Source organism: Chinchilla lanigera, unplaced genomic scaffold (genome assembly GCF_000276665.1).
Source record: "Chinchilla lanigera isolate Chin_1 unplaced genomic scaffold, ChiLan1.0 scaffold00067, whole genome shotgun sequence".
NCBI lineage: Eukaryota > Metazoa > Chordata > Mammalia > Rodentia > Chinchillidae > Chinchilla > Chinchilla lanigera.
In genome coordinates, this window is record NW_004955468.1 from 1,187,223 (window position 1) to 1,194,980 (window position 7,758).

The following is a 7,758-nucleotide window of genomic DNA, read 5'->3' on the forward strand; positions in this document are numbered from 1 at the left end:
CTCAAAAAGACAAAAAACAAAAACTAAACAAACAAACACTGGCTGCAGAAACCTGAAGAAGATTAAAGTCACAATGGCCGGATTTACATACTTCCCCAATGAAATTTGAGATTATTGGAACTATCCTTTTGAGATTTCCCATATAAATAAACCATTACCTCATGAGGGGTGGTGTTCTCTCCCATCCACTGAGACTAAAACTACAGATCATCAATTGGGTTAATGATGTCATCCATATGCCCTTGCTACTATTGGTCGATATTAGCTAAATGGCTATACTTGTAATCTTATTGGTTGATTATAATTTGACTTATGTTGTACCCACACCTTGTGATTTTGTGATTTTGCTCTATAAAACTTTCCCAGGGAAGTGGGGTTCCTTGGCAACCCATCTGGGACTCCTCCTGTCTCTTGGGAGCTATTCCTGTTCTCCAATAAATTTTTCTACTCTTAACCTCTGTCTTTTCTTAGAATTCATTCTTTGACTTCTGGAAACACTCAGTGTGTCTGACATCTAGGGGATTGGGAGTTACATATTTTCCCCTGTATCACCAGCACTCTGGGAGGCTGAGGCAGGAAGGGACACAAGTGTGCTCAACCTAGGCAACTTAGCAATTTAGTGTGACCCTGTCTCAAAAAATAAAGGGCTGTGGGTGTAGCTCAGTACAAGGGTCCTGGATTTGATCCCCCAAACCACACACAAACACATACAAAGATAAATAGAAAGAAAAAGGAGAAAGTAAGAAAGGGAAACACAGACTTAGGGGCTTGTTAGGGCTACAATCTCAGATCCACCTGACACCCTGAGTCCATAGCCCTGGGGAGCAGCTTGAGGCCTGCAGGCATCTTCCCTTGGGGCCTGCGGGGATCCTGACACAGATGTCAACAAACCTGTAGCAGAGGGGTTAGCTTCGGAATGGGGTTCGACTGCCAGCTTTGGCTACTGGGATGGATGCTGCTCCTTGGTGAGGCATCACCCCTCTCTGCCCAAGCTACCGCGGCGTCTGAGCTGCGAAGCACTGAGCCTGCCCTCAACTCTGTGGTCTGTAGGATGCAGCGATGCAGAGCTGGATGAGGGCTCCGAGCAGTGCTTATGCAGGGGAGGAGCTAAGTCAGCCGGACCCCATCTGTCATCGTTCCTATGGTCATTGCTGTTGCTGCCTGGGTACTGTGTGGCCCCAGCAGCCCCAGCTTGTCTGCACCTTTCCTGGACGGGAGATTTTTTTTTTTTTTGTCCCTCAGAGCTAGAGGTTGATCCCAGGGCCTTCACACTGAGTCACATCCCCCAGCCCTTTTTAACAGTCTGAAACAGGGTCTCCCTATGTCACCCAGGCTGGGGTTGCACTTGCAGTCCCTCTGCCTCAGCTCCAGAGTGCAGGGATTGGGCAGAGGCTTTCGAAGGCCGTGTCTGGACATCCTGAGGGGTGCCGGAGCCTTTGCTGTGGGGAAAGGGTGAGGGGCCAGGGTCTGCAGGGTGCCTTTGCTGCACAAAGATCCTGCCTCAGTGCCCCCTGGTGGCCAGATCCTTAGAGTTCAGGGTCAGGAGAAAACCAAACCTTGAGACTTAACTTCTAGAATCACTTTTATTTTTTTGTCTTTTTGAGACATGGTTTTACTATGCAGTTCAGGTTGGCCTTGAACTCACTTTGTAGCCCAGGCTGGCCTTGAACTAGCAATGATCCTCCTGCCTCAGCCTCCTGAGTGCTGGGATTGCAGGTGTGCACCGCCACACCGGGCTGGAATCACTTTGTCCCCAAGACTTGAGTGACAGGAAGATCAACCATCAGGGACCCAAGAGGTCAGAGCAGGAACACTGCCTGGTGTCTGGATAGGCCAGGAGGTTGAGCCTCAAAAGGATTCCCACACAGGTCAAATGTCACCTCCTCCAGGAAGGCCTCCTTTGCCCCTGGGAAGGGTTAGATCTGCTGAGATCCCATAGCCCCCTGTGGCTCCCTCATCCCTGCCTGAGTCCTCCAGGCTGTCATTCTCTGATGACCTATCTGCTGGTTGGGGGCCATCTCCACCACAGCTGAGACCTCAGCGTGGCCACACAGAGCTGAGGACCTGAATAATGTGCCCATCTGTTAACCTTTCCTGTCTCTCTGCCTTGAAGCTGTAGCTCTGGACCCTCCCCTGGGAACCTCTGGACTTTCTTAACAAAGTCACCAACCCCGACCCACTTCCAAGAGTCCCTGTGTGCAGGGCACAGGCTCGTGAGATAGGAGAAAAACTGTGACTTCCAACCTGCCAGATGTCAGATACAGAGTTTGTGTTTCCCAAAATCGAAGAGTGAATTCTTTTTTTTGGGGGGGGGTTACCGGGAATCAAACTCAGGCCCTTGCACTTGCCAGGCAGGCACTTGTGCCACTGAGCTATACCCCCAGCCCATTAATTCAAAGAGTGAATTCTAAGGAACAATGGAGGTTAAGAGTAGGAAAATGTATAGAAAGAGAGCTCGCTCCTGAGAGACATGAGGGGACCTAAAGTGGGTTGCCAGCAAGCCCACTTTTCTGAGAAAGGTTTTTTGTTTTGTTTTGTTTTGTTTTTAGACAGGGTCTCATTATGTAGCCCAGGCTGACCTTGAACTCCTGACAATTCTCCTGCCTCAGCCTCTTGAGTGCTGGAATTACAGGTGTGTGCCACCACACCTGAAGGTCAATCATCCATAGTCTTAATTTTATTTTATATATTTATTTATTTATTGGTTTATTTATTGGTCTTTTTGAGACAGGGTCTCGATATGCATTTCAGGCTGGCCTTGAGCTCACTTTGTAGCCCAGGCTGGTCTTGAACTCTCAACAATCCTCGTTTTGCAGCCACCCGAGTGCTGGGATTACAGACATGTGCCCCCATGCCCCACCAGAGTCTTAATTTTAGAGCCAGCCTGGACTACATACGCAGTGAGAATTGTCCCAAAAAACAAAAACAAAACAAACAGAAAATAGTGTTAGTGTGGCAATCTTAGTCTTAGTGGGTGGAAGAGGATGGCCTACCCCAGTGAGATAATGGTTTACTTATATGGGAAATCTCAAAAGGGTGGTACCACACCAGGTGTGGTGGTACACACCTTGTGATCCCAGCATTTGGGAGGCTGAGGCAGGAGGATTGCTGTGAGTTGGAAGCCAGCCTGATCTACCTAGTGAGTTCAAGGCCAGCCTGAACTGCATAGTGAGACCCTCAAAAAAAAAAAAAAAAAAAAGTGGTACTACTAATCTCAGATTTTCATTTGTCTCTTAGGGAAGTATGTACTGTAAATCTGGCCATGGTGACTTTAATCCTCTTTAGATGCACCTGCAGCCCCAGTTTTGGTGTGTTCTCATCTTCTGCGCTGATCCCCTGGAGGGCCCAGCCCTGCATGAATGCCTAGAAGGATTCTACCTAACTTAGCTGTCACTAATATTTGGACCACCTTACTCTCTCCCTCTACTGAGTACCTGCCACCAGGAGCAGGATGACAAAATGGTGCCTTAGGCTGTAATTTTGAACCCTGCTCTTTTTGTTGTCATTTTTTGTTTGTTTTGCTTTTGTTTTTTGGGACAGTTCTCACTATGTATATAGTTCAGGCTGGCGCTAAGCTCACTGTGTAGCCCAGCTGGCCTCAAACTTGTGACAATCAGGCTTTGTCATGTGCTGTCGGTACTAGGGGTTGAACTCAGAGCCTTGATGCTGAGATCCAGCTCCAGCCTTTCGTTACTTATTAATTTATTTCTAAAAACGTATTTTTTTGAGAGAGGGAATTCTGGCCTTGAATTCATGGCTATCGTCCTACACCAGCCTCCGGAATGCTGGGACTATGGCATCTGCCACTATGCCCGGCCCTTTTCATAGCATTATTTTATTTTATTAAGTTTATTGGTACATTTTAGGTATACACAATACATAATTTTTTGGTACCGGGAATTGAACTCAGGACCTTGCGCTTGCCAGGCAGGTGCTTATGCCACTGAGCTATAGCCCTGGCCCCATCCTGATATATTTTGATTCTTTTTTTAAAATATAACTTTATTTTAAGACAGGCTCTCACTAAATTGGTAAATTAACCAAGCTAGGCTCAAATTTGTGATCCTCCTGCCTCAGCCGCTCAGGGTGCTGAGACCAGAGGTATGGATCACCACACCTGGCCTTGGTTTTTTTTTTTTTTTTTTGTCTTTTTTGAAATGGAGCCGGGTGTGGTGGTGCACACCTGTAATCCCAGCATTTGGGAGGCTGAGGCAGGAGTATCATTGTGAGTTCAAGAACAGCCTAGGCTACAAAGTGAGCTCACAGCCGGCCTGAACCACATAGTGAGACCCTATCTCAAAAAGACAAAAAAAAGAAAGAAACAGGGTTTGCTATGCAGTTCAGGCTGGTCTCAAACTTACAGTGATCCTCTTGCCTCAGCCTCCCAAGAGCTGGGACTACAGGTGTGTGTGACTATGCTCAGCTCATGGCCATTCTAGTCAGTGGGGACAGAACAGTTGGGGGGAACAACAATCTCCTCTTGGAGCCAACACCACAATTGGTGGAGGCAGACAGTAAAGCAAATAACTATAAACATAATACAAAACAGACTCTGGTAAGTATGCAGAAGAAAAAGTATCTCATGGGGACAGAGCATGTATGGGCTGCTATGTTAGCTGGGTTGTGTCTGAGGAGGTGACGTTTAATCTGACCATATGAGGAAAGGGGTGAAGCCAGGCAGGCATCGTGGGAGGAGCACAGTAGACAGAGAATAGCAGCAGGGGCAAAGGCCCTGAGGCTAACGTGCCGCTGTCCTATTCCAGGATGAAGCCGGCGTGGGTAGAACAAAAAGAAGAGGTCAGAAATGTGGGAGCTGTGTGGGGAGACTGAAGTAAGGTCTTGAGGGCATAAGAAGGACTCTGCTTTATTCTAATTGTGGAAGTGAGTGTTTTGTTTTTTGAGGCTGTCACACCAGCCTTGCACTCATGATGTAGTCCAGGCTGGCCTCCGTGTCTGGAGATCCTCCTGCCTCAGTCTCTGGAGTGCTCTGCCACCTGCAGAAGTTCTGTCAGAGGGGTTTGATGTGGTAGAGGTTTTAGGCAGCCCCCTCCCTCTTACCAGGAATCGTACTCACGACCTCGTGCTTGCCAGGCAGGCGCTGTGCCGCTGAGCTAAATCCCCAGCCCCAGGACCTTGCACTTACCAGGCAGGCATTTGTGCTGCTGAGCTCTATCTCCAGCCTATTACTGACTTTTGATCATGTCAGCCTTGTTCCTACTCCAGGCCCTTTGCACTCGACAGTTTCTGTGTCCACAAGTTATAGTTTCTCTTGTAGTTCAAGACAGGCAATGTCTCAGCTCTCAGTTCAAAAGTCACTCCTCCGAGAAGTCATTCCTTCAGATCATTTTTTTTCTGTTTTGAGACAGGGTCTCAATATGCAGCTTAGGCTGGCCTTGAATTTGCAGCTATCCTCCTGCTTCAGGCTCCCCTGAGTGCTGGGATTACAGGTGTACACTAATGAGGTAAAAAAAACAAAAACAAAAACAAAAACAAAAAAAACTAGGTAAAAAGGAGACAAGGAAATCAAGATTTTAAAAATTGCACTCTTAAGATCTGCAGCTATAGGAGCCGGGGATTTAGCTCAGTGGTGCAGTGCCTGCCTGGCAAACACGAGGTCCTGAGTTGGATTCTTGGTTAAAAGAAAAAAAAAAAATCTGCAGCTTCAGAGGACACAAGCCCAGTTTTTTGTTGTCATTTTGTTTTGGTACCAGGAATTGAACTCAGGGCCTTGTGCTTGCCAGGTAGGTGCTACACTGCTAAGCTACATCCTAGACCCCAGGTTTTTTTTTTTTTTTTTTGTCTTTTTGAGACAGGGTCTCGATATGTAGTTCAGGCTGGCCTTGAGCTCACTTTGTAGCCCAGGTTGGTCTCGAACTCACAATGACCCTCCAGCCTCAGCCTCCAAGTGCTGGGATTACAGGCGTGTACCAACAAGCCCAGTTTTTTTGTCTTTTTGAGACAAGGTCTCACTATGCAGTTCAGGCTGGCCTTGAACTCACTTTGTAGCCCAGGGTGGCCTCTAACCCCCAAGGATCCTCCTGCCTCAGCCTCCAGAGTGCTGGGATTGTAGGTGTGGGCCATCATGCCTGCCCAAAGGAAAGGAAGAACAGTAAAGCCGTGCAGCCTTGAGCGGCTGGAGGGCCCACTCCACTCCAGTTTTGTTTATTTTTGTCTTTCTCTTTCAAAACATAGTAAACTCAGGCAACTCCTTGTTACCTACAAATGACTGACTCCCCCCATTCCCTTTTTACTTGCAAGTGGTCTTTTTTTTTTTCTTTCTTTCTGAGACAGGGTCTCACTATGCAGTTCAGGCTGGCTTTGAGCTTACTTTGTAGCTCAGGCTGGTCTCCAACTCACAGCGACCCTCCTGCCTCACCCTCCCGAGTGCTGGGATTACAGGCGTGCGCAACCACGCCTGGCGCAAATGGTCCTCTTTGTTTTTTTCTTTCTTTCTTTTTTTTTTTTTTTTTTTTTTTTTTTTTTTTTTTTTTTTTTTTTTTTTTTTTTTTTTTTTGTTTTTCTCCGGTACCGGGAACCGAACTCACGACCTTGCGCTTGCCAGGCAGGCGCTTTTGCCGCTGAGCTAAATCCCCAGCCCTCTTTCTTTCTTTTTTAATGGTCTTCTTTCACCCGAGAATAGACCACCTTTTAGGATTTCCCTTGTAAGTGGGCCATTATCTTACTAAGGGTGGGCCATCCTTTCCCACCCACTAGGCCAGACTAAGACTATAGGTTATCAGATTCCACAGATTTCCACCACCTAAAACACATAAAGATCCCCAGTTCCTGAGTGTATCCTGCTTCCCCTCTCTGAGCACCCATACTCATGTCTTTGTCTAGTAACCTTTCTCATGTCTATTTTATGGGCATGTCCTGAAAATTCTTTTTCTATGACATGAGTCAGCAAACCCGGAAACTTACTTTATTTATGAGACAGGGTCTCCCTATAGAGTTCAGGCTGGCCTTGAACTCACTGTGGAGCCCAGGCTGGCCTCGAATTCAGCGAGGCCTCCTGCCCCAGCCTCCATAGTGCTGGGATTACAGGCATGTGCTACCATGCCCAACTGCAATTGTATTTTAAAAGGACGGGTTAAATTCTTTTAGCCTGGGGGACCACCAGACCCAACCCGGTAACACTACCACACCCCGCCTATTTTATTTTCTAGATTTATCGGTCTCCATTTATCTTATCTAATTATTGTCTTGTTTACCTTCTTTCTTCACCAGAATGTCACTTTTTTTGGAATGTCAACTTTTTTGGAGCAGCGACTTTGTTTTGGTCATTGCTGTATTCCCAGCGCCTAGAAGAGTGCTTGCCACACAGCAGCCACTTGTTAAATGAACAAAGACATCGATTAACTTCTATGTTTATTTGTAGGCTGGCTTACAAGTTAGAAATATCCAGGCAAGTGGGCACAAACAAGTATACACGACAGACCCTGGGGTCATCCACGTACCCGGGGGAGACCCAGAAGCTGACGGCCACTTGCTTCCACGCGCGTGGTTCGGGGAGGATGGAGCGAGCCCCAGCCGGGAATGGAGAACTCCCAGGGAGGCGGGGGAGGATGCTCTGGGGAGAGGCAAGCTCCGCCCCGTATCCCCGGCAGCCAATGGGCACGGGGGCTTTCCCGACGCCCCCTGGGACGTGTAGTCCCGGCAGGGGCGCCCCGGGGCGGCGTGGCGCGCCCCCAGACTCCACGTCCCGTCGTGCGCCGGGAGGCCCCGGGATTGGCTGGGCCCCGCCCCCGGCCCGCCCCG